Here is a 20,467-nt window from a genome sequence, read left to right as displayed (position 1 = left end):
CCACACAGCCTCTCCCGGCAAGGAGGGATTGCGTGGGGCTAAAGAGGAAGCCAAAACAGCCAGCACGATCCATCCCGCTCGCTGCCTTGGCTTGTGCCGGCAGGAAGAGGTTGTGCACAGCCTGCTCTTTGGGGCTGGGGGGGGGGGGAGATTTTTTTTATTGATTTCCCTGTCTAAAAACTAGGTGCGCCTTATGGTGCAAAAAATACAGTAATTATGGCAATAGTATTTTTTGGAGTATTTTTGATACATCTTATGTTGGAAAGACGTGCTATAGGCTAGCTACTCCATCTATCTTTTACTCAATAACATTTGAGGCTGAATAAACTGCCATTCCCATAAATTAAATTTCCAAATCAGCCTTTCCGTGTACATTTTGATATTTTGCTTTTGCTTATACATACACGCCATGTTTTTTGTATTTATTTGCTTTCAAGGCAGCCTCAGAAAATTCAGGACTGTTGACGTGTATGTTATTCCTTTCTCACTAATGAGTCTAGTCACAAGGCAGCAGAGGTGTAAGGTCAGAGTGTTCCTTCTCTGTTTTGCTAATTCTGCAAGGACCATCCCATTCTTTGCCAGATGCCAAGTCACAAGGATCGTCAGACACTGGTCACAAGACTTGCATGTGCAAGAAAAGGGTACACGTCTCGCACGTACACCGGGTTCACCGGCAATTAAAAACCTCAACCTGTTCTCCAAGCCCTTCACCAAAAGGAAAGCAATGAGAGGACTAATAAAAATCAAGGCACATTGTCTTCCTTTGCATTTTCTGGTATCTTAAATTTGCACTTAAGTCAGTAATAATGTACTACTATTCAGCCGTTTATTTCCAGAGAAGCGGCCCTGTTTGCAGCATCAACAAAGAGCCTTGGGATGCTTTAAAAACGCAACACATTCCTACGTTTACCCAGAAAAATATCCCATTACAGTGGTACCTTGGGTTAAGTACTTAATTGGTTCCGGATGTCCGTTCTTAACCCGAGGTACTTTTTCTGGGTTAGCAGATTCTGTAACCTGAAGCGTATGTAACCTGAAGCATATGTAACCCGAGGTGCCACTGTAATGCATTAATACATGAGCATTTGCTTATTTTTTACACACCATCGCTGGCTAAAGGAAGCAGAAGAGGAGAGAGAAAGAGAAAACGAACTGTTTGCTCCCCACTGATGAAGAGACACTGTGTCTCACGCCCTTTCCCTACACATCCACCCTCTCCTTGTTTGAGCCTTCTCTTTAAGCCAGAGGTTTTCAACTTTTCTGAGTCCATGGCTCCCTTGACCAAATATATTCTTTCTGCCCTGCGGGACTCAGAAGCCCATTTATGTCACCCTTGCCTGCAGAGCTGGCAGCTTCTCACTCTTTTCCACACACCCTCCTTGGTGGAGGGTTCCCTCAGCCTCCTCTCCTATCTCCTCTCCTTGGGAGAACTCCGGGTAGCCGCTGCTGCCACTCCTGGTCTCAGAGCTGCCCCCTTCCTGCCCTAAAGAGAGGTGTCTCCTCACACAGCCCAACGGGGGCCTGGGAAGAAGATGTCCCCAGACTTGTTGGCCCAACGGAGACTGGCAAAGCATCTTACCCAGGGAGCAGCAATGGCAGCAGTGGGCCCTGCCGGGCCTGCATGGAAGAAAGGCTCCCCTTCAGCACTGAGCACTCAGCTTCCTGTTCACCTGGCGCCATCATAATACACCTTTAGGCGTTTGGCAAAAATGCCCCTCTTTAACCAGACATTCGGTTGAAAAAGGATGGAGAGTTTCCTTGTTCTCTGGCTCTCGGCAAGCAACCTTGGGTGGGTCTCCCTAACCGGTGGCCTCCGCTTGCTCTACATGGGTGATTAGGTGGGTGGGGGAGGACACACATGCCTGCATGGTCTAAGGAGGGTGAGAGGCACCCATTGCTTAAGGCAGTGGTTCTCAACCAGTGTGCCCTGGCACCCTGAGGTGCCTTAAATTGTGGTCAGGGCTGCCGCGGGCAACACCGGCCTCTGTCCCTCTTTCCTTCCCTCCCCCCTATGATGTCCTCTCACATCTCTGACTCCCAAAGGTTTGCACAGCTGTGGTAATGAAGCAAAGGTACTCGCGAAGTGTTTAAAATATAGATCAGCCAGACAGCATTTGGAGAATAAGAAGGTGAGGTTTATTGCCAGGCAATAAGGACCCAGTTGGAATATCTTCCAAAGAACTGGGACCCCGATTGACAGAAATCCAGAGGTCTTTATACCTGAGCAGAATACAGCAAATCATTGATCATAAGACAATCATGAGGGACTCACAATATTGTCAGCGAGAATCAGCCAATCAGCAAGCGGTTGTCACGCTACCTGACCCCCGGTCAAGCCTTGGTCAGCACCGGATTCTAGTTCTGCTTTCCGAGCTTGCAGTGACGCTCTGTCTAACCTTTCCCCCAGTAATGACAGGACAGGGAGCTTGGACATTCTGTGGTTTTGCTCTTCCTGTTCTGTGGATTAATTTAGCCAGTATCTGAGGGGAATTTGTATCAGAATCTCTGATTCATGTCTTTCCCCCTTGTCCGGGGTGCGCAGATGTTTAGGGGAAAGGTCAGCTCCAAATTTCGCTGTTTCAAGCATTTTGCAGTTTGCTAAAGCACAGCTTCCCTTTTGATTTAAAATGGATTATAAAGTACTGTATTCCTTGATTTGTGTAAGCATATATGAATATATATTGAATATATTGGTTTCTGATAACTGATTATGTGGATAGCGTAGGGGTAGCCCTTTCCCCTTGCCTCATTCCCCCCTTTTCAAGCTCAGAGAGAAGATTCATCTGACTCCTGAGCTTGAACACCACTCAGGACATCAGAATAAACCGTTGTTTCCTGCAATGGGGCCTGCTCCTGCACTGGGACTGGTTCCCTATGCATTCGCTCGTAACCATCGATATATTGCCAGAATCTGAGGGTCAGTGAGATGTTTGACATTGCGGGCTATCATTCCTCTAAGCAAAGACAGATAACAAGGAATTACAGAAAGAAACAACAGAAAAACAATTCCTCCTATAGCTAAGGCGGTCAGAAGGCCATGCACCCACCCCTCTCCTGGGATCCATGACCACATCTTTCCCCAGGGATTCTGAGTGGGTGTGTTGTCAACTACCAGGGACTGAAGTTTTTCCAATTCATCCTCGATTGTCTCGTTGAGGTCGTGGAATTTAACTTGGCATCGACCTTTTGGGACAATTTTACAAAAACCGCCTGAACGTGCAAGGAGGTAGTCCAAAACCAATCTATGGGTCATCGTCAGTTGGTTCAAATCCTCAACCTCTGACTGCAAAGAGCGCAAGACATGGGTGGTGGCATTGATAGTTTTTTCCAGCCTGCATGTAAGAGCAAACAGTGCCTTTCTATTTTGCTCAGAAACTACTCCTGGGTAAATTCCCATTGAGAGGAATCCTATAAATCCACCCCCAACGCTCCCTACAGAATTTGTCAGATAAATCTCATCTTCACAGTGTTCGCCTAGGGCCGCCCTTTTCCGTCTGCTCGCAAGACGAGGTACGTTGTGGTTGACCTCCACTGCAACCGGAAAGGTGAATGCCCCCACACCGACACACTGGAAATTTCCTGGGTGGAAATTCGTCGCCAATCCATCATATAAAAACCAGAGGTTAGGATCTTTAATCATCCAACCAGAACAAATGGACCCTTGTCCGGTGAAATTAACTGAATACTGAGGAAAGTATGGGTATAAATCTGACGAGGTCGTATTGCCCTGGTAGGAGGCATTGTGGGAACCCCAAAGCCAAAATTTATCCGAGCATTGGGTATAATTTCCCAGCCATCCTTTGTCAATGTGGTACTTAACTTGGGGCCAATACTTCCATTTGGAATTCCATACTCCAGTAGCATGACAACAAAAACATAGGCCTTTTGTGGTTCTGGTATATCTGATATATCGGTAGGGGATGTCATTCATTTCAGTAGGTGGGGCTGCAAAGAGACCACTCTGATTGTAAAGTAGGCCTGCCAAAACAACATCAGGATCCTTGATTAATCCTGGTATAAGGGACATGTCTGCTACCTTCCTTGGGTGTTCATAATATAGGGTAGCATTCTCCCCATATATCTGGAACATGTGTTCAGCATGGTCTATAAAGACATTACCTAGTACCATTGGGCCTCTCTGGAGCCACAAGCACATCAATATCAACAGGAGCTTCATTTTCATTTTCCCCATGTATGCCTTCAAGGTTGAACCTTATCAGCTCCGGCTCTAGGTCGATACTAATACTGTGATCCTTTTTGTATACACAAAACACAATGATCAGGACCACAAGGAGCGAAATTGCAACAATTATATAAGGTAGCAGGTACCAGAACATACCCTTTAGTGAGATATAGCCTCCCGCTCGGCCGCACCCAGTGGACCTATTGGTGGTCCCCAGGTTCTGATCGAACTGGTGAGGTCAACTCACACTGTATACTCTGCAACTGCTACCTTGAAGGCCTATGGGTGGTGGAGAAAAACAGCTACAGTGACCAGTATAGCACCGGGAAATGCTCCTTGGGGAGGTGGGTAGGAGAAGCTTCGTATGTCACTCCCTGGCTCCCCCGGCATGTACTCTCCCTATTGTCTTGGACCTGCTTGTGCCCAATCTGGATTGTAGACTTCCCAAAGAAAGAAAGGGATGTAACAACCGTATGCAGTTACCCAATCCACCCACTTATCACGAATGTCCCCCCTTTTGTCCACCCTTGTTATTGTTATTTGTACTAAGGGCTTATGTGCAAAGTCTGGCTGGAATTTAGGATTGACTGAAATTTTAACTGGTAGGGTTCCTCCCATACACTGGTGCAGCTCCAAAATCTTCTGGTGTGCGTAGACTCACTGGCTTCCAGGTGCAGTGAGAGCAGACCTGTAGTCCCGTTGCCCATGCTCCTGCCCGCTTCCGGAGGGGCTAGGTGCAAGGTTTCCTGGTCAGCTTCAGCTTCAGAGGGTCAGACGGGTTCAGCTCACAGTTCCAATGACCCTCAGACCGCTTCAGACGAGAATGATGAATCCACGGGGTCACTTCTGCTACCTTTACTGCAGTAGGTGTGGCCAGCAGAACCGTGTAGGGACCTCTCCAGCGAGCCGTCAGTGGTTCGTCTTTCCAGTCTCGTACCCACACTCGGTCTCCCGGCCGAAAAGGATGAACTGGGTCGGATAAGCAAATGGGAATGCGCTGGAGACACCACCTGTTCAAATCAAGAAAAACACGAGAAAGAGCCTGGATTTGTTCTGCTGTTATCTGCCCCCCCACCTGAGTCAAGTCTGCTGTTTTTCCCCTGGCTATTGGAGGTGGTCTCCCATACAAAAGTTCAAACGGAGAAAGTTTCAGTCTCTTTGTTGGTGAACATCTGATCCTAAACAAATCTATAGGCAACATGTCTATCCATTTACAATGAGTTTCCTGGCACAATTTCGCTAATTGCGCTTTCAGAGTCCGATTCATCCTTTCTGTTTTTCCTGAGCTTTGAGGTCTATAGGCCGCATGTAGTTTCCATTGTATTTGCAATGCTTTGCATACCCCATCCACAATTGATGCAATGAATGCTGGACCATTGTCACTGCCTATGCACCTTGGTAGACCAAACCTTGGAATGATTTCCGTTAAGAGGCGCTTTACTACTTCCTGGGCCTTTTCTGTTCTAGCTGGATATATCTCAGGCCAGCCTGTAAGAGAACATGTAAAAACCAAAAGCGCTTTATAACCCTTTGCCTTAGGCATTTCCGTAAAATCCACTATTAAATTCTCCATTGGCATTAAGCCTGTTTGCTGTATTCCTGGTGGAGGTACTGGGCCTTGCTTGGGGTTATTTTTTGCACACAGAAGGCATGCACGTGATACTGCTTCCGCCAGCTGTGATATCCTGGTTATGTAAAATTGCCTATTCAGGCTTTCCCGCAATGCCGTAGCCCCATAGTGAGTGGACTCATGATATTGCTTTACTATGTTCCTGCCCAAGGCTTCTGGAACAAATATTCGCTGGTCTGGAAGGATAAACCATCCATCCTGTGTTGGCATTCTGTAAGCCCCCTCTTGTTGGGCCCATTCCTGTTCCGCCTCCGTGTAGATGGGCTTTATTTGCTCTAAATCAACTGCTGTAGGAAGAAGAGATGCTGTTATAGAGGCAGGTGGCGGTGGTAGCAATGCTGCCCGTTTCGCAGCCAGATCTGCGAATTGATTTCCCTTAGCTGTCTTTGTGGTTCCCTTGCTGTGGCCTCGGCAATGTATGACCGCAACCTTTCTCGGAGCCCACACAGCTTCCAAAAGCGCTTCTAATTCCGGGCCATATTTTAGCGCTTTCCCTTCTGCCCCAATGAGCCCCCTTTCTTTCCACAAGGCTCCGTGGGCATGTAATGTTAAAAAAGCAAACTTTGAGTCTGTGTTAATGTTTACGCTACATCCAGCCGCTAGCTGAAGTGCTCTTGTTAAAGCCACAAGTTCTGCTTTCTGCGCTGAGGATGAAATTGGCAGAGCCTGCGCTTCAATGACCTCATTTTGAGTAAGAGAAGATCTGGTCCCACATTATAGGATACATTGTGAATGGCATGTAGGCTACCAGGCCTGCTTACTGTATATAGCACCCCAGAAGACTTTGGTGAGATACTTTCCCACTCAATCCCTGTAACTCCACCCAGACAATCCAAGAAGAGGCTATTCTGTGAGGTTCCCAGAAAGTCCTTCTAGAAACTTGAGTGTAATTGGGATTTGTGGGAAATCCCAATAGATATTGGGAAGTTCTATTGTTATTATTTCAATTTGTACACCTCCCTTCATCTGGAGATCATAGGCAGTTCAGAACATAAAGGTGCAACATGAGAACACAAAATACATAATCCTCTTCCCTGACCATCGTTAGAGGACAAGATGCAGAATTAACAAAATGGAGACCTGACCTGAAACCTCTGCTGCCTTGTGGCCAGTGCTTTCCCTCCCTTAAAAAATGTTTAGGGTTATGTGTACCCCTGTGTCCCGTCCCCCCATGAAAAAGCACTGCTTGTGGCTATACTCAGTAGTGAAAGGTTTGGGCAGTAAACCCCAAGGAATAACATACACCTCATCTGCCCCAAATGTTCTGAAACTGCCATAGAAGCAATTAACCCACCATGGATTCTTCCTTTGGCCTGGAATGTTCCGATTTAAGCTGCTCTTAAAGGGGTAATGGGCTTGCAGCTACCTTGCACTTTTTGTGTAGCTGAAATTTTGCCCATGTCCCTTTTAAGAGTCACTTGGCTCCCCATCCTCCAAAGGCGCTAACCAGTCATTGAGTTTGGGAGGGGGGTTGATGTCACAACACACTGGTAGGAGCTAGGGGCTGTGAATGAACTGCTTCTATGAGAGCACCAGCCAGATGCAGTGCAAGGTCTACGACTCTCTGCTGGACCTTCCTGTGAACCTGCAGGTGGCCCACACCCTTGTGGTGGTTTCTGTGGTCATTCCACCCTGGACCTCCTTGTTGCCATCTCCAGAGCTGGGTGCACCAACTGCATGGAGGACCCAGAGGCCAAAGGGAAAGTCTTAGACCTTGGGAGTGGCTGGCTCTGCTTGTCTCCATCTCTTGGTCTGCCAGCACCACCATCAGTAAAAAATTTAATCGGGCAACAGCTTTTTCCCCCTGCCTTGCCCCACCCTCCAACCCTAGAAGCCTTTCCCAGACCCTGAATTTGAGAATAGCAGAAGCATCTGGGAAGAGAAAAGAGGAATTCAGGGATATTTTTTTTTTAAAGGCTTTTGTAAGTTGCATGTCCTTTGAGGAACATTTTATCCTTTTGCGTGGTCCGTGGTTAGTTTTGTGATGGTTGTTGTTGTTGTTGTTGTTAAGATTTCTATATTGCCCTATACTCGCAGGTCTTGGCGGTTCATTGGATAAAATCACAGTAGAAAAACACCAAATACATAAGCAAAATGAAAATGAAAATAACCTTATAATCCCGCCAGAACACGTTTTAAAAGGGCATTGGATAGCAACCAACCAAAGGTCAGGTTAAAGAGGAACATTTTTGCCTGGTGCCTCAATGTGTACAATGGAGGGCCATTAACAACACAAGAAAACTCCTTTCCCACCCGCCCTGAGCTGTGAACAGAGGCAGGGATTTCAGGTGATGGGGTGAGGTGTTTGAGGGGACAGGAAAAGGCAGTTTTGGAGCAAGGTTTGCTGGGAAGAAGCGGCAGGACAGGAGCTGAGCTCCATCTTGGGCAGGCAGGCTGAAGGATTCCTGCGCTGCCGCCCCATGAAATGACCATGCTGTAAGATTTGGACTCCCACCATGCAGACAGGAGGTGTAAATAGGTGAATATACCATATTTCTTAAACCTACAATAGTCTCTGCTGCATTTTCTATTCCTCCAAAGGGACACAGACCCTGTGTCAGTGCCAGGGACCCAATGGAGTTCTTGCCCCCACTCGGCAAAGAGAAGGGCAGGCATTCAACTTTTGTAACAATATTTTAGGTCACACCATAGATTTGTATAACAGCATTACAATATTGGCTGTTTTATTTTCAGTTCTTTTCCTAATGTGGCTGCAGGGATCTGTTTAAAATGAAGGGGTTCCCAGCAACCAGTCTTCTTAACCCCAATCCGGTTCTTCAAGCTGCAATGCATGGAGTCAGGACACAGGATGTGGGCTTGTATACAGGGGTGCCATCATGGCCTCAGGATTGTGGGTGCCCACAGCCCATGGAGGTGCAACATCACAGGCACACGCCTGCACATAGTGCTCATTGACTATGTGGGTGCCCAGTCCCTGCAAATTACATTATTGTGGGTGCCCAAGCACCCACGCCCCAGTGGAGTTGACTCCTATCCTTGTATATTTCCTTCTCATTCTTGCTGGTGCTATTGTGATACACCACACAGGGCCATACCCTTGTATTTTTACAGGTTTCCAATTAGCGTCTTTTTTTGGATTTGAGCCAGTACACAATTCTGTCGTATTTGTATGTGAGAAGATGGGAAGGAGGAGATTTCTGCAATTTTTCAGCAGGAGGGAAATGCCAGTGAAATGGAGGATCTTGCTGGCTGTAGTGGAAGCAGACGGAGGGAGGGGTTACCAGCTGGCTGCAGAATCCACACAGAAGTGGGCTTTTGTGCTACCCTGGTGGATGGCCGCGGCCTGTGAACATGGCTCTAGAGTAGAACTTGGTTCAAAGGACAGCAGCCACGTGAAGACAAACAGGATTGAAGTGACGCTCTGGGGGTCATGGAAAGCAGGGCAGGGAACATTACAATATCACATGCTGCTGATTGTAGCAGCTGCCAGAGGGCAGGCGAAGAGGAGGAGAGACTGCCACCAGCAAGGCCCAGCCCTGTGTGTGATGCGCCAGCTCTGAGGGGCAGGCGGAGGGTAGGGCCGGCCTGGGTGGGACGAAAGGGGGACTGGAGCATGTTTAATCTTGCCCCTTTCTTAAAAACATATTTATAAATGTACCAAAGAATAAAATAAATAAAATCGGGACTAAGGTTTTTGGTCAGGGCAGTGGAGGAACTGTGTGTGCTATGTCCAGGGACTGCTTAAAATCACATGATCCAACTTTGAATGTATTGTTATAGATTTAGTGGTGGCATAGCTGTCAACGTTTCCCTTTTCTTGCCAGGAATCCTATTAGGAATAAGGGAATTTCCCTTTAAAAATGGGAAACGTTGAGAGCTATGAGTGGTGGGGATCCCCCTAAACCTAAGAAATGAAGAAATGTTAGGATCCTGGGACCATTTCCCTTCTCTCTTTATCTTTTGGGGTGGGGGGAGTATGAGATAAAAGGAGAGGAAACAGCTATTAAGATTAGACATAACTGATGGACAACAATTGGTATTGGTTTGTTCGAGTTGCTGCAAAGGTTGGGTATGAAATATCATGAAATATCACATCATGAAATATCTACGAGTTTGCTCACTTTTATTCAGCCTTAGGCTACATAATTACATGGATATTATTGAATCTGGGATAGGCTGAGGAGGGAAAACTGGGATAGGTTGAGAAAGGAGTGTGCATCATTTTCCACCCTGGGATTTCTCCTCAGGCCTCTGGGTGGGCTTCACGGTGCCTGCTGTGCGGGTAAACGTACAGGAGTATGAAGTGCCGTTGTTCCAGTCAGAGTAGGGGACAACCACTTGGCTGAGGGCCAAGAGGGAATCCTTGATGCTGCCCTTCAAGTCTCGGGGATTCACATGGCGGCCTTCAAGGAGAGCATTCTTCGCCCACTGGACAGAAACTTCACTTGCATTGAGCCCTATGACCATGCCGGTGAGGATTGTCTGTGCTCGCTGAAGGCTGCTTTCTTTATGGTTGGCAGGGGAAAGTATGAGAGAAAGAGAGAGGCAACAGCTATTAAGTTTAGACATAACTGATGGACAACATTTATGACACCATTTAGTGCTGATTATTTCCTGCTGGATTCTCTGACAAACATTTTTAATCTGTAGATAGAGGGTGTAAATCCTTAATGAAAGCTTTAAGGAGCAAAGGGGATTTAACTGAAGTTCTTGTGTGTGTGGACCTGAGTGGAAAGATCTGTGGCACATACATGGGGCTTCCTTGAGCTGGATGAGGACATGGGATAGTGGAGATTCCAGGAATATTTACACAGCTCCTTCCCCCAACATATATAAAGAAAGCGCCCAGCACAAAAAGCATCTCAGGCTTCCCAGAGAAGGTATTGGTGCATAGGCTGGGTTTGGAAAAGAAGGATAGCGTTTTTTTAACGCTAAAAAACTCACTGCCCACATTGGTATATTGTGTTCGTTCTAAGTGGTTCTATGTTGATATGTATTTTCAGTAATCTCTTTCCTGCTCAGGAGGTTGGAGGGAAATTAGGGACACCAGTTGCAGGGTGGAGAGCAGGCCTGCTTCCCGCTTACCTTTCTTCTTGCTAGTCTCTCTTGTTTTCGTTTGAGGCAGGGATGGGAGTTGCACTGTGCAGATAACATTCTCCCCTGTCAACCAGTCGCTTGCGGAAACGATCACAGAGCTGGATGCAAGTGGCTCAGGGCTTAGATTTCCTGCTGTCTGCCGTGACCAGGTCACTTCCAGTTGTTCCTCTTTGCTCTCTGAGTTGACTGCCACGCAGCTGATGAGAACTGGGGCTTGGAGGTAGGATGAAAACTATGAGGAGAGTTCCTGAGGTGTTTGGGAATGCAAAAACCCATGTCAAGTCCCATGTCTCCTCCCACCATTTCCCTCCCAGCCTGCTCACATAATCTTATCCTGCTCTGCTTGCTTCTCTTTCAGCTCTACAACTAAGTGAGTCCAGGCTCCTCATTTAGCTCACCTGAGAGTTCCTGTCAGTCCCTTCCCTTCCCTCGAACAGCACCTTCTACCATTGCTGAATAATCCCAGCTCTCTGTTGTTTTTGGAACTTGCACCCCTTTAACTAGTGTGTTTTCCCATTCCCCAGATTCCCCAATGGATCACTATCAACTCCAGTGCGCCACAGAGACATTTACAGCTCGTGGCACAAGTAATCAAGCCAAACTGCCTCCAGCAGAAGAAGAGAAATGGGCTTAGATAAAGGTACTCATACATGATTGAACTTGGGAGCCCCAGGAGACTTCTCAAGACGGATGTGAGGGTGATCCGACTGAGACATCTGTCACCCCATTGATCGCCAGGGAATGTCTCTTCTGTCCCCTAAACCTACAAAGACCTCAGCACACAGAAACAGGCGCTTACAAATGTTAATAAAAGGGTATTTTTGGAAAGACTTTGAAATGACTATCCCATTTACTGCTGGCAAATAAGCAGAAAAGTTGGAGGAAGAGAATCCAAGTGTTGTTATTGCTCTGTTTCCAAGGGTGGTTCCAGATGCCCAGATTTCAGGTACATGCATGAGAAGGCTGCAAAGAGGAAGGAAAGAGAAGCAAACTCACCTGTATCAGCCTGGGAAGAAGTCAGTGGCAGGCTGGCCCCGCAAAGGAGTCCCACAAATGGTAAGAAGATCTTGGCCCACATTTTAGGATTCAGTGTGAATGGCATGTGGGCCAACAGGCCTGCTTATATAGCATCCTGGGAGACTTTGTTTCCCATCAGTAGCTCCACCCAGACAATCCAAGAAGAGGCTATTCTGTGAGGTTCCCACAAAGTCCTTCCAGTGTAATTGGGATTTGTGGGAAATCCTAATAGCTGTGGGGAAGTTCGCCTATTGTTATTATTTAATTTGTATATCATCCTTCATTAGCAGATCAAGGCAGTTCAGAACATCAAAGTACAACATGACATCACAAAAGCCCGTTATTCATGTACAACATCCCTATATGTGGAACTGGCACTATTACCAGTGCTACGTAAGGTACGTTCTGGGCCATATCAGCACCATGCTTTAAGCAACTGATGTATTCAGCATGGCAGGGTTATTCCAAAGGATGTGCCTCCTTTCTTTATTTTTCACACTAGCTTCACAGCGGCAATACGTCCCCAAACTTTATCCCAACTCGTTGATCATAATATCTGAAACTACATGAGGCTTTCCCAGAATCTACCTGCATTCTGCTTTCTGGTCAGGAAATATTGCTCCTCTCAATGACCCATGTTCCCCAAGGAGTAGAGGAGCCCCTGTCTTGTAACATTCACATTCATCAGTAGTGGTAGAAAAACTGCTTTAAAAATGAATCTGTAAGCCTCCTCAGCAACTCTAACGCCTCTCTCTTTTATATCCAGGTTACAGTCCCTGCAAAGGTTTAAATGTCATGGTTTCTCCCCAGAGAATCATGGAGGCTTGCAGTTTGGCAGGAGTGCTGATTATTATCTGTTAGATTCTCTGACATTTCAAATCTCTACAGAAGACCGGGGGTGGGGCGGTAAATACTCAGTAACTTTAAGGAGTTAAAAGTGCCTTCAGCTGAAGTCACTGTGCGTGTGGCCCCGAGTAGGAAAATCTGTAGCCCGTTAGGCTTACTTGAGCTGGATGAGGACACAGTCAGATAGCGGAGGTTCTAGAAAAAATTATCGAGGGCAGAAGGTATTGCAGGCTTTTATGTCTCAGTGGCTGCCCTGGCAGGTGGGCTGCTAGTGCCCTTTCAGCAGCAAAGCATCCCCTCTCACCCAAGCAGGCCTCTTATCCTGCCAGCTCCACAGGTGTCATGGCTACCTGACCATCTGCGTTCTGGCTGCTTGGGGACGGCGACCAAGCATGAGGATCTGCAACAGCCACCCACTCGGAGGAAGGGGCAAGCGTCCATTTCCCAACATTATATGGACGACAACCAGCATCCCAGTCTTTCCAGAGAAGGTACAGTGGTGCCTCGCAAGACGAAATTAATCCGTTCCGCGAGTCTCTTGCGGTTTTTCGTCTTGCGAAGCACGGCTATTAGCGGCTTAGCAGCTATTAACGGCTTAGCGGCTTTAAGAAAAAGGAAACAAAGTCGCAAGAACTCGCAAGACGTTTCGTCTTGCAAAGCAAGCCCATAGGGAAATTCGTCTAGCGAAGTGACGCAAAAACCGAAAAACCCTTTCATCTTGCACGTTTTTCGTTTTGCGAGGCATTCGTCTTGCGGGGCACCACTGTATTGGCATGTTCAGGTTGCTGCACAGGCTGGGTTTGAAAACCAAGGAGAGCTAAAAACATCCCCCTTGTGCAGCGGCAGCGCAGCGGCAGCAGGAGGCCCCATTAGCTAAAGTTGTGCTTTAGGTTAAGAACAGTTTCAGGTTAAGTACGGACCTCTGGAACGAATTAAGTACTTAACCTGAGGTACCACTGTAATAGGCAAGGAAATATTTGTTAAGTTGGGTCCTTCACTCACACTAGTGAGTGATGTAGCAGAGCAAATCCCCTCTATTTTCCTGGAAGCTAGTTGGTAGATGTTATGTACTTAGTTGAATAGGATCCAAAATGCAGCAGTTTGGTCCTAGATCAATAGGATTCAGAATGCAGCAGTTTGATTGGTCTAGAACAATAGGATCCATTATTCAGTAGTCTGATTGGTCCGCAGGAGCCCTCCAGCTCCAGGTGGAAGTGAATCCGCAACCTGATTGGCCTACAGGAGAATCCCGGAATTAGCCAATCACGTGGGGCCCATTGTGTAAATAATATATATAAAGCAGACGTTTGGGGGGAACTTCCATTCCTCGCTACTATGAGCTGAATAAAGAGCATGAAATCCACACTCGACTCCGAGTATATTTCAATAGATTTGTTTGAATCTCTACAAGATGACTAATCCAATCTGACTTGCCTAGATGGTTTATTCCTGGTGTCCCCTTTTCTCCCTCTTAAAATACAATAAAGACTCACAAGTCTGTCTTTAAAAGTATAACAATAAGTTTACTCACAAGTTGGTCACAGTACACATCCTAGAAGGCAGGCTTTAAGCTTCAGGTTGCAAACATAGAATGTGGGTTGCATCCTTTGTAAGGATGGGCCCAAGTGCTGCTGGCTGAGAGCCAGCAGACAACAAAATGGTTGCGAGAATGAACTGAGAGTTAACTGAGACAAGATGACTGCGTGACTTGCCCTTTTATAGAATCATGCTGAGTCACTTACAGGGGGAACAGGAAGTTAAACACCCGCCTGACAGTGTCCACTCTAGGAAGCAAATCATGTTGTAATTGACTGTACTGATGTATTACATCCCACACCATATCCCATAACCTCTGCACAGTTACCTAGGTAGCTCCTTAAATGTGTGGAATGGACCACCAAGGCAAGGAAAGAAAAATCTGCCTCCAATAGAAGTGCACCACCTGTTCATCTAAGTCACTCTAGGCTGGTTACAGATAGGTAGCCGTGTTGGTCTGCCATAGTCAAAGCAAAAAAAATCCTTCCAGTAGCACCTTAAAGACCAACTAAGTTAGTTCTTGGTATGAGCTTTCGTGTGCATGTACACTTCTTCAGATACACTGAAACAGAAGTTTCCAGACCCTTCTATATAGTGAGAAGGTGGGGAGGGGTATTGCTCAGAAGGGTGGTGGGAATGGGTGATTGGCAGATAGCTGTGATGAGCCTGTTGACGACTCTTAACGACTGCAATAGGCCTTACAGGAAAAAGCAAGGGGTGAGAAGGTGAAAAATGGCTTTGTCATGTATAATGAGATAAGAATCCAAGGTCTTTGTTCAGACCAGGACTCTCCATGACTGGAAAGAGAAGCTGCTGAATTGCAACTTATCACCAAACTTAAAACCATGGAGAGTCCTGGTCTGGGATATGGGGGGCCCCACAAGACACATGTGGGCGCAGGCAGCCCACTCCATATCCCCTCATGCAGGGTAGGTCACTGACAATCTTTCAGTGTATGGCCAGTGACACCCTCCTGATGTCAAGCCCCCTTCCCAATCTCAATGTTGAGTTAGTGCCCAGGGAAGATGGGGAGCCAAGGGACTCTTTAAAGGGACGTGGGCTAAATTGCAGCTACGCTACAAAGTGAAAGGTAGCTGCAAGCCCATTGCCTCTTTAAGACCAGCTTAAGGAAGAATCCATGATGGGTTAATTGCTTCCATAAAGAAAAGGGGGGAAAGTGCATAAAAAGTCTGACTTGAAAATTCATTTTATGTGAGTGGTAGTGTGGTGGTGTTGCATGCCGGAGACTGGTCTGACTCTGACCAGGAAGAATGACAGTCCCAGACAGAGCAGCGTTTAACAGAGGAGGAAGAGAAGAACTGGGGGGGGGGGGCTTCCTTCAAGATTCCCAGTAACAGAGAGAATAGCAGATTCAGAAGTATCACAGTTGGAGGTTGAGGAAAATAGACAGCCCTGATAACTTTGCTAGGTAACCAGGAGGGAGGGAGGACTGGAAGGCTCTGCCTCTGAGAGCAGCGGTGATGCTGCTCCTTCCCCTCGGATTAGGAGGCAGGAAAGGGTTAAGGAGGAAGGGAAGCACAGGGGCAGGATGATGGGGAACTGGCGCTTTGTGCTGCGGAAGGGCAGGAGATTCAGACTGAGCAACTGATGTCTTGAGAGAAGTTGGCTCGATGCCACTCTCTGTGTGTTATTGTAAATAAATGGACTATAAACCTGTCAAAGGCTCATTAGTTCTTATCAGAAACTTCCATGCATGCCTGACAAAAACCAAACACAAAAAAAATTATTGCTGTCTGTTCAATATACGATCTATAAACATTTTTAAAACCATGAGACCCAGATAAATAATCAATTCCATCAATACTATAAAAGTTGTATTGTAAATATTGAACATAGATTACGGCCAAGGGAACCTTATATATAAAGGTACCGTTCAAAGACAATGATTCCTTCAGGTCTAAGTTCACATCTTGACCTGAATTCTTATATTTAAAGGTTGTTTAATCAGCTTAATCCCTTTTATGGGCATTTGTATAATAACATTTAGCTAAGCAGTATTTGGCAACATTTCCAGTCTGAATGGTAACTGCATACCTTTAAGGTGTGTTTCAGGAGTAACCAACAGACTTTGTGTTCTGGTATAACTCTGATACAAGAGAATTTCATATTAAGATCAGGGCACCAGAAAATATTTTTTCAGTGAGGCTCCTTTGATAATAATATTGGTGAGCAACAATTATTCATCATTTCAGGTGACCTACCGTATTTTTCGCTCCATTAGACGCAGTTTTTCCCCTCCAAATATTGAGGGGAAATGTGTGTGCGTCCTATGGAGCGAATGCAGGCTTGTGCTATAGCCGCGCGCAACCCCTCCGGCAGGGAGAGGCTGCACGGGGCTATGGCTTCTTTAGCTCCACGCAGCCTCTCCCGGCAAGGAGGGATTGCGTGGGGCTAAAGAGGAAGCCAAAGCAGCCAGCGGGATCCATCCCGCTCGCTGCCTTGGCTTGTGCCTCTCCGGCAGGGAGAGGTTGTGCGCAGCCTGTACGCTGCTCTTTGGGGCTGGGGGGGGGAGATTTTTTTTTTTATTGATTTCCCTATCTAAAAACTAGGTGCGCCCTATGGTGCAAAAAATACGGTAATTATGGCAATAGTATTTTTTGGAGTATTTTTGATACATCTTATGTTGGAAAGACGTGCTATAGGCTAGCTATTCCATCTATCTTTTACTCAATAACATTTGAGGCTGATTACATTGCCATTCCCATAAATTAAATTTTCAAATCAGCCTTTCCATGTACATTTTGTTATTTTGCTTTAGCTTATACATACACGCCATGTTTTTTGTATTTAATTGCTTTCAAGGCAGCCTCAGAAAATTCAGGACAGTTGACGTGTGTTATTCCTTTCTCACTAATAAGTCTAGTCACAAGGCAGCGGAGGTGAAGGGTCAGAGTGTTCCTTCTCTGTTTTGCTAATTGCGTGTTGAGGTCCCCCAAAACCCCTTCCCCAATAACTCACACATCACACGTAATTTTTGTTTAAGGTTTTTGGCATAATTTTTGGCCACAACTTTATTTGCATACAAATTGAGAGTGGTTGCTTAGGCATTGGTTATGACTATCTGTCACCCCCCGCCATGGGGGACAGCACTGACTCCCTAGTCAGTCTCGGAGGAACACGGGACAGAGTCAGCTGGAGCTGCGACACAGACCCTCAGCTACTCCGCGCATGCTCCTTGAAGCTTACGCGGCCCGCACCCTGCCGTCAGGGTTTGGACAAAGGGGATGGTAAGCTTCAGAATTCCTTTAACGGAATACCCGTCAGCAGCAGCATTGGAGGGGCAGGCACAGCCAATCCATACCCCTCCACCAACCAATTTAACCAATGCCTAACCGCCATTCGAGCCCTTACGCTCGCCGCCAACCACTCACAACTTAAGCCACACCCTCAGCCTGGACACCATCGCATCCAACCACACATCATTCCCAACTGGCGAGAGATGAACCCCGTCATCCCTATAAAATTCCATAGCCTTGAATGAAATCAGAGGGTGAGGTATAGCAAACCCGCCCAGATTCCCCACCAGCTTGCATGCCGCGGAATTAATCCGCTTCCTGGCACGTTCGGTGGCAGCGGGGCAAGGACTACCTCGCCAAATGCGGCGTTGAAGTAGGTGTGACCAAATTAGCTTAGTTGATGGCACCAGTGCCGCCAGCTCCCCTAGGTCCTGTAAAATGGCAACACGCAACCCGTAGCAGGAAGAGGAAACCATATCATTCTCCCCGAGCTGCACCACGATCGCCGAGGGGGGGCCGGACTGGAGGACATGCCTTCGTATGAGAGGTAAAAATTCTCTCCACAGCATCCCCCTTCTGGAGATCCAGGACACATGTACATGCTGCAGGAATCCCAGGCCTTCACCCCGTCCGGACTGGCGAGCTCTGTCCGCAGCCCAGTGCACAATACTGTGCCCTACTATCCAGATACGGATAGCAGCCCGACCTAGGGTCAAAACACACACATGTAAGTATAATAACAAATTATTTCCGCACATAGACCTTGAATGCGTCCGATCTCCATCGACCCAGGTCCTTTATCCTTTTTACCAATAAACCCCAGTGGGCAGCGGTTGTAGCAGCTCCGATCCTAAAGGAGTGAGGGGCGAACTCCGGAGCCGGAAGGCTGCAAGCTGCGACAGCTTTGCGCAACACACCAGAAAACTGGTGCCTCGTCAGCGGGCGGCCATTTTCGTGAACTAAAAGGGGGCCTTCACCGCCTGGACGCAGGGCCAGATATTTGGTAAGGTCTTTCACCGGGCAAGGGCCACTTTCACCAGTTGCAGGGAGCGTAATAAAGGCGCCCCTGCCCAATTGGTCCGTCTTCGAATTCCTAACATTAACCTGCAGGTCACGTGCGGACACACTGACGTCCTGTAACAGCAAACCCCTTGAGCCTCCGCCCTGCTTAGGCTCAAGAACCACCTCACCGACTCTCAGGGCCCCAAAGAAAGCTAAAGAAAAGGCTGCTGAAAATAGCCGAGCCTCGAATGTGGACCAACAGACGCTCCGCAGTTTAGACCGCATTTGCGCCAACAATTCAAATGTAATGGGGCGTCTGGGAATGGGCCTGGAAGGAGTGAGTCGCCCCCACTCCTCCAAGGCCCTACGGACCACAAACTTCTGACATGGGTCCTTGTTAAAAAATGCCCTGTTGAAAAAGGAGATTGCTGCTGAGTGCAGTCGAAGGGTCCTAACCGCCCAACGCCTCTGGAATAAATGCGCCAGATACCGGAGCACCTGAGAAGTAGAATGGGAGGCAGTAATTTCCCCAATACGCTGCCCGTTAAATAATAAAAAATCAGCCCAGGCCTTCTCATAGGACCTCAAGGTAGAGGGTGCAACAGATGCAGCTACTCCCTGTAAAACTAAGTTCTGCCAAGGTTCCAGAGATGATCCGGACGGTCTCGAGCCACTGGCACCAGGGACCTGAATCGCTGCATCTGAAAACGGGACAGAGCGTCGGCAATCTCGTTAGAAATTCCCGGAACAAAACGGGCAGAAAATACAATATTAAAACGCAAGCAATGCAGCACGAATGCCCTCAGGAGGGCAGATACCCTAGGGGACCGTGAGGACTGCTTGGCCAGTACCTTCACCACCGCCTGGTTATCGGTCCAAAAACAAACGCGATGGTCCCTGAAATGCTCGACCCACAAGTGCACCGCCACTACAATAAGAAAAAACTCGAGAAAAGTTAGGTCCCGAGTAATAGCCTGCCCCTGCCAAGCGGGCGGCCAACGCTCGGCACACCACCTGCCGTCCCAATACAAACCAAACCCCAAAGACCCAGCAGCGTCAGAATGTACCTGAAAATCGTTGTGCAGGTTCAATGTGTCCTGCCACAAGGACACCCCATTGAAGTCCTCCAGAAATTCCAACCAGATACCAAGTTCAGCCTGCACCTGACCAGGTAGGCGTACCCTATGATGGGGGGCTCGTAAGCCCGAGGTAAGTTTGGCCAAGCGGGAGCAAAATGGTCGCCCAGGGGAGACCACCCTGCACGCAAAATTCAGATGGCCCAGCAACGACTGAAGCTGCCGTAAGGTAACCTTTTTTAAGGGCAGAAGATCCTCAATGACCTTTTTCAGATTGCTTATCTTCTCAGGCGGTAAGCTGGAAGTTTGGGCCACAGTATCCAACAAGATACCCAAATAAGTCAGCTGCGTAGAAGGACCCTCGGTCTTTCCAGCCGCTAAAGGGACGCCCAAATCTTCCGTTAAGGAAGCAAAGGCCTGCAATAATGCCACGCAGTCGCCTGTATTGCCTGCCGAGGCGACCAAAAAATCATCGAGATAATGCGTGACTCCGCCCAATCCAGTCTTTTCGCGCAATGCCCATTCCAGAAATGAACTGAAACACTCAAAAGCCGCGCAGGCAACTGAGCAGCCCATGGGCATGGCCTTATCAAAATAAAAACCACCTTCAAACTGAAATCCCAGCAACCAAAAATCATCAGGATGAATTGGAAGCAGCCGAAAAGCCGATTCGATGTCGCATTTTGCCAGTAAGGCGCCCGGCCCAAACTTCCGAATCATCTTGATCGCGTGATCAAGAGAAGCATATTTCACTGAACAAAGCTCCGGGGGAATCACGTCATTTACTGACGTGCCTGTAGGATGAGAGAGGTTATGGATTAGGCGAAATTCCCCCGGAGCTTTCTTGGGAACTATACCCAAA

General features: G+C 47.5%; 1 protein-coding gene and 1 long non-coding RNA gene across 2 annotated transcripts in view; both read right to left on the bottom strand.

Moving 5' to 3' along the window:
* Positions 1-20,467, bottom strand: part of LOC309355861 (uncharacterized protein) — a 75,663-nt gene that overhangs the window by 38,945 nt on the left and 16,251 nt on the right. The window lies entirely within an intron of this gene.
* LOC309355940 lies at positions 9,877-10,972 on the bottom strand. Its single transcript, XR_014162651.1, has 2 exons — positions 10,860-10,972; positions 9,877-10,279 (listed from the first exon to the last, which is right to left on the bottom strand). It is a non-coding gene; the product is annotated as an uncharacterized lncRNA (long non-coding RNA).

The sequence above is a fragment of the Podarcis melisellensis genome (assembly GCF_964234715.1).
Source record: "Podarcis melisellensis genome assembly, chromosome: 13".
In the NCBI taxonomy this organism is placed as follows: domain Eukaryota; kingdom Metazoa; phylum Chordata; class Lepidosauria; order Squamata; family Lacertidae; genus Podarcis; species Podarcis melisellensis.
This window is presented reverse-complemented; position numbering and strand designations above follow the sequence as displayed.